The sequence below is a fragment of the Phaseolus vulgaris genome, chromosome 10 (genome assembly GCF_051622355.1).
Source record: "Phaseolus vulgaris cultivar YP4 chromosome 10, ASM5162235v1, whole genome shotgun sequence".
NCBI lineage: Eukaryota > Viridiplantae > Streptophyta > Magnoliopsida > Fabales > Fabaceae > Phaseolus > Phaseolus vulgaris.
The window spans coordinates 31,241,890-31,248,765 of NC_143507.1; the positions used below are offsets into that span (position 1 = coordinate 31,241,890).

Sequence of the window (6,876 nt, forward strand, 5' to 3'; positions counted from 1 at the left end):
GATTCATTATGCAGTACAACAGAATCAAATCTTCTTCATGAAGAGTAGCATGATTACTTCCTCTTGGAGTAAGCTGCCAAGCAATTATGTAGGCTAGGAGTCTTGGAATTATTGTGAGATTTCCAGCATGAAATCTGGCTACTGGTTCAGCAGGGTTTCTAACACAACTCCTATAAAACTTCATTTTGTTAAACCCTTGAATTCCAGCAGTATTCCCTTTGCTAACCTTCATTCCTGAATACTTGATTCCTCCCACATTGCTTCATATTTCTCTTGTAATTTTCAGCTTCACACCTTTCACATGGGAGACCAGATTTTTGCCTTCTTGAACCAGATTGCTGTAGAACACTTTCACCAAGTCTGGATAGACATTTCTAGTCATTTCTAAGAAGTTTTTCAGCTTTTGATGCTTGAGCAGAGTTTTTGCTTCAGTCAAATTTTCTTCCCTTAACCATGAAAATTCCAGCACCTTGAGCGCATTGACTTGCTTTCTGCTTGTCTCATGGATGAACCTAGTCATGGCTTCAGAATCTCCAGCAAACCATTTTTCCAGGATGCCTTGGCTACTGTTAGGTTGTTCTTTGAATTTCTTCTTTCTGTGTGAGGAGAATGCCATGCTTGATCTGTTGTTATCTGCACTTAGTCATCTAAAGATAAATCAGCTAGAAGAAGGGTTAATAACATTTCACATGATCACTTCAAAATAGAAATTAAGCACAGTAATCTGTTTTGAACCTGGACAGCACGTAGCAGAGATGAGAAGGTGTGAGAGACAATTGATTAGTGCTAGGTTTATATAGAGCTTTAACTCAAATTTCAAAAATCACAAATTTTAGAGGAAATCAATTTAATCAGATTTCAAGAATTATGGGTTAAAAGAAAATCAAATCAAACAGATATGCTTCAGATTTTATTCTTGTGGTGCAGCAGGTTCAGGTGTTGATTTACGTAAGAATATATTGGAACTAGATTTTGTTAAATCAAATTTGTTGCACCTACACAATATCCAATCAGTTAGGATACCCACACGCTAATTTGCATAGACCTGCTGGTTAATAACCGTAAAAGCAGTCAAAGATAGAGAGAGAGAGAGAGAGAAAAGCAAATCTTTCTCTTTCATAGTCACAGCTGTGATTCTGAAACAGGGAACAAAACATGTTAAAAAAATAAAGTAACATATTGAAATTTTTACTGCAGAGGACAATTTAAGCTAATGATCCCCAATTCATTTAGAAGAAAATAAAACTTGTCTTTAGCAAGAGGTTTAGTGAATAAATCAGCTAATTGAAATTCAGTGCCAATGAGTTTTATATCACAAGTTCCATTAGCTATATGTTCTCTTAGAAAGTGATGTCTAATTTCAATATGTTTAGTCCTTGAGTGCATGACATGATTCTTAGACAAATTTATAGCATTAGTATTATCTCAATTTACAGGTATCTTGTTTAATAAAATTTCAAAATCACTTAGCTGCTGCCTTAGCCATAAGGTTTGAGCACAACAACTTCCAGCAGCTATGTATTCTGCCTCTGCTGTAGAGAGAGCCACACAAGCCTGTTTCTTGCAATGCCAGGAGATTAGACTTGATCCAAGCATGTGACAAGTCTCACTTGTGCTTTTCCTATCAACCTTGCAACCTACAAAGTCAGAGTCTGAAAAACCAGTTAAATTTAAAGATACATTGTTAGGATACCATAACCCAACATCCTTAGATCCTTGTAAGTATTTCAGAATTCTCTTTGCTGCATTGTAGTGTGATTCCTTTGGATTAGATTGATATCTAGCACATAAGCACACATCAAACATAATGTCAGGCCTGCTAGCAGTTAAGTATAATAAAGAACCAATTAAACCCCTGTACTTAGATTGATCTACTGATTTTCCTGCAGAATCTTGATCCAGCTGGCAACTTGTTGAAATAGGAGTGCTGATCGCTTTGCATTGATCCATATCAAACCTCTTAAGCAGCTCCTTGCAGTATTTTTCTTGGCTTATGAAAATTCCATCCTTGAGTTGTTTCACTTGTAGTCCAAGGAAGAAATTCATTTCCCCTAACATTGACATCTCAAACTCACTCTTCATTGTTTTTACAAAGTCTTCACACATCTCTTCATTTGTGGTCCAAAGATAATATCATCCACATAGACTTGCACAAGTATAATGTCTTCTCTTTTCTTCTTTATGAACAGGGTTTTATCAGAATTGCCACGGTTATATCCTTGAGAGAGCAGAAATTCACTTAGCCTCTCATACCATTTCCTAGGTGCCTGCTTCAATCCATATAACACCTTCTTAAGCATGTACACATGCTCTGGATTTTTATGATCTTCGAACCCTGGAGGCTGAGATACAAACACCTCTTCATTAATGTAACCATTTAAGAATGCACTCTTGACATCCATTTGAAACAGCTTGAAACCTTGTATGCTGGAAAATGCTAGGAGTAATCTGACAGCTTCAAGACGTGCTACTGGTGCATAGGTTTCACCAAAATCAATTCCCTCTTCTTGGTTATAACCTTTAGCAACCAGCCTTGCTTTATTTCTGGTGATAGCCCCATGTTCATCCATCTTGTTCCTGTACACCCACTTGGTTCCTATGATATTCATCTCATGCTTTCTTGGAACCAAAATCCACACTTCATTGTATTCAAACTGGTTCAGTTCTTCCTGCATTGCTGTTATCCAATTGCTGTCTTGCAGTGCTTCTTCCAGACTTTTAGGCTCAATCTGTGAAACAAAGGCCACTGTTCTGCAGAAATTATTAAGTGAATTCCTTGTTGAGACTCCTTTCTCAATTTTACCAATTACATTATCTAGTGTAAGATCCCTGGGTGTCTTCCATTCCTTAGGCAATCCTGCATTCACAGTAGATTCTTTGACAGAATTTTGATTAGTTGCATCAAGCTCACTAGATTGATTCTTTTGCAAAATGGTTCTTAAATCATCCATACCAGGTTCATCCAGAATAGATTTGGGCACAGAAAAATCTGTTTCATCAAATATAACATGTATAGATTCTTCTACTGCAAGCAATCTTTTGTTATACACTCTATAAGCATGACCATTTATAGCATATCCAATATGTATTCCCTCATCTAATTTAAGATCAAATTTCCCCAGATTGTCTTTACCATTATTCAGAACAAAACATTTGCAGCCAAAAACCCTAAGATGACTAATGTTAGGCTTCCTACCTTTATACAATTCATAGGGAGTTTTCTTAAGAATTGGTCTAATCAAAGTTCTGTTAAGCACATAAGAAGCAGTGTATACTGCATCAACCCAAAAATATTTAGGTAAACCAGATTCATTTAACATGGTCCTAGCTAACTCCTCTAGTAACCTATTCTTCCTTTCAACTACACCATTTTGTTGGGGTGTCCTAGGAGCAGAATAACTTTGTGTGATCCCATGTTTTTCACAATATCTATCAAATTTTGCATTTTGAAATTCTCCCCCATGATCACTACAAATCTATTTTATCCTATTTTCATTTTCATTATGCAGAACCTTAGCAAGTTTCTTAAAGGCTTTATATGCATCCTTTTTAGAAGCAAGAAACAAGGTCCATGTATATCTTGAAAAGTCATCAATAATCACCAAGGCATAGTAATTTCCAGCTAAGCTAGCAGTCCTAGATGGTCCAAACAAGTCCATATGTAAAACATCCAAGGCTTTATTTGTAGAAACTACATCTTTAGATTTAAATGAAGTTCTTATCTGTTTTCCCTTTACACAAGCATCACACAATCTGTTATTCTGAAATTTCATGTTTGGTAAACCAGAAACTAGTTCCTTAGACTTTAGCTTATTCAAGTGATTTGTGTGAATATGAGCTAGCCTCCTATGCCACAACCATGACTCATCACTTTTAGACAACAAACACTCATTTTCAGAACAGCTCTTTATAATATCTAAGAGATAGATGTTGTTTACCCTTTTTCCAGTGAACAACACCTTACCAGAAATTTCATTTGAAATTGTACAGGTGTTGGCTTCGAAATTGACCTTGTATCCCTTGTCACACAGTTGGCTAATGCTTAGAAGACTATGTTTTAGCCCTTCAACATACAGTACATTCTCAATAGTGGTTGAGTCTTTAGTACCAACATCTCCTCTTCCAAGAATTTTTCCTCTATTGTTCTCCCCATATGTGACATGCCCTTCAGCTTTGAGTTTCAGATTTATGAACTGGGTCACATCACCAGTCATGTGCTTTGAGCAGCCACTGTCCAGGTACCACTGATTCTTCCTGCTGTTTTTCTGCAAAAACATAGATTAAGCATATATGGTACCTCTTTTAGTCTAGGGTCCAACATGATTAATACCTTTCCTTAGGAAGCTATTTGGCCAACCCTTTAGGAACAAGGTACCTTCTAGCTTTACATGTTCTAGATATATGACCAGACTTCATACAATAAAAACATGTTGCAGTATGCATTGTTTTTTAACAACTAAAAGAAGAAAAACCTGTTTTTGAAGGAACAAAAAAACTTGACAACTTTTTCACATTGCTTTTCATTTCAGAATTATATCCTAGACCATTTTTGTTAAAAACAACATTCTGTGAACCTAATTAAGTTTCAAGATTTTCTCTTCCTTTGGTGAAATTTGAAAGTGTTTTTAACAAATATTCAACCTGTTTTTCCAGCTTCTTACAATTATCACAGGTTTTTATTGATGCATGCAAACAAGTTAATTCAAGGCTAACCAATTCAGTTTTAGCTTTGTGCAGTTCTTCTTCAAGGGCTTTGACCTTAGGTTCAAGTACCCTATTTACTCTATTCAATCTGTTGCAAATTACAACTAATCTGTTTGCTTCATCATGTGTTTCCTTAAATGCAATTAACAGTTGATCATAATTTTCAGAATCAGTAGAAAAATCACTTACTGAATCAGAGTTATATTCTTCCTCATTCACCATAAAGCACAGATTTGCTTCCTCACTTTCGGTTGAGGAATTACTAGATGAGGATACATCATTTTCTTCCCATGAGATGTATGCTCTTTTGCCTTTGCTTCTTTCACTCTTCTTGCTTGCTGATTTTTCTTTGTTTTGATTGTTTGGACAATCAACCTTTATATGACCTGGTTTACCACATCCAAAAAAAGTGTAATTGGAAGAATTCGAATCATTGGGTTTAGAGTACCTCTTTCTTTGTTGAGTTCTGTCACAGTTTTTCTTTCTAAGAAACCTATTGAATTTTCTGGTGAGCAGACTCAAAGTCTCATCATGTTCAGGATCAACTTCTTCCTCACTTGTATCATGTTCCATGGTAGTTTTCAGGGCAATTCCTTTGGCTTTCTTCTCCACAGTTTCTTGTTCTTTCAATCTTTTCAGCTCTATTTCATGCTCTATCAGCTTTCCAAAAAGTGCAGCAGTGGACATCTTGGATAAATCTCTGGATTCTGAGATTGCTGTTACCTTTGGCTGCCAACTCCTATCAAGGCATTTTAGCACCTTTATGTTGAGCTCTTCCTTGTCAAAGACTTTACCAAGGCCAGTGAGGTGATTTACAATATGTGTAAATCGTTTCTGCACATCTGCAATACTTTCTTTTGATTGCATTCTGAACAGTTCGTATTCCTGAATTAATGAGTGCTTCCTTGCCCGTTTCACATCATCAGTCCCTTCATGAGTTACGTCTAGTACCTCCCACATCTCCTTAGCTGAGTTGCATTGAGAGACTCTAAAGAACTCATCCATATTCAGTGCAGAAGTGATGATATTCTTGGCTAAGGAGTCATACTGTGCCTTCTTCTTCTCGGTTTCACTCCATTCAGACCAAGGCTTCTTTATTGTTTCTTCTTTGACAAACTGCATAGGTATGAAAGGTCCACTGACCACTGCATCCCAGATTCCCATGTCAATAGACTCCATAAAGATTTTCATCCTGATTTTCTAGAAAGCATAGTTAACACCACTAAACATAGGAGGTCTATTAATAGACGCACCTTCAGCAAAAGGCATTTTAAACTCAGACATCAAGCATACACTTGAGCAAAATACAAGCCCTAGCTCTTGATACCAATTGTTAGAGTTAAGCAGTGTCTAAGATCAAGAGGGGAGGGGTGAATTGAGCTTATCAAATTTTCGCAAAACAATCTAATTTACTATGTAACAGAGGTGAAAAGAACAAATTGATATTAAACGGAACATATTCTTTTTACAGATGAATCTAACACAATTAAAACAAGATCAGCACAATTTAGATCAACCAACAGCAATACCATAACCAAATTGATTAACTTTCTCAGTTTACAAGGTTGCAGTTTAAAGCACAAAATTAATCAATTTTTACTTAACATAAGCCATCTAGAGTAATGAACTAAATGACACAGTTTAGTTAAAGGAACCAGTTCACCCTTCTTTTCCTATTACAGATTCACACAGCAGCTTGATTTATGATTAGAGGATTGATTACCAGGTTAGAACATCAGATCTAATCATGTCCAGAATTAACAGATTTAGTTTCAATATAACAGATTCCTTTCTTGACAGATTATGTGAAATTACAGAATTAAGTGCAGGGATGAGAAAAGAATCACACAAGAATTTTTATACTGGTTCACTCATCAAGAGCTACGTCCAGTTCACCTCACTCCAAGGTGTAATCCACTAAAAACTGATACAATCAATTACAAACACACAGTAGTTCTTGAACCCTTCAAGAACATCAACTATCAAGGTTGAAAAACACTATTCCAGCATGCCTTGCACTCCAATAAACCCTATCTAGAGTGACTAACACTTAAAACCAATACAAGAATGAATAAGGAAAAGATTACACCTGAAACAATGTTGCAAGAACATAAACCAGTTGTTCTATTTGCTCCAAGACAATACCAGCACAAGGTTCTTCAAGAACAAGCT

At 36.1% G+C, this 6,876-nt stretch overlaps 1 pseudogene; it reads right to left on the minus strand.

Moving 5' to 3' along the window:
• Window positions 1-910: 910 nt before the first annotated feature.
• LOC150024721 (uncharacterized) lies at window positions 911-5,973 on the minus strand (annotated as a pseudogene).
• Between the last annotated feature and the right edge of the window lie 903 nt (window positions 5,974-6,876).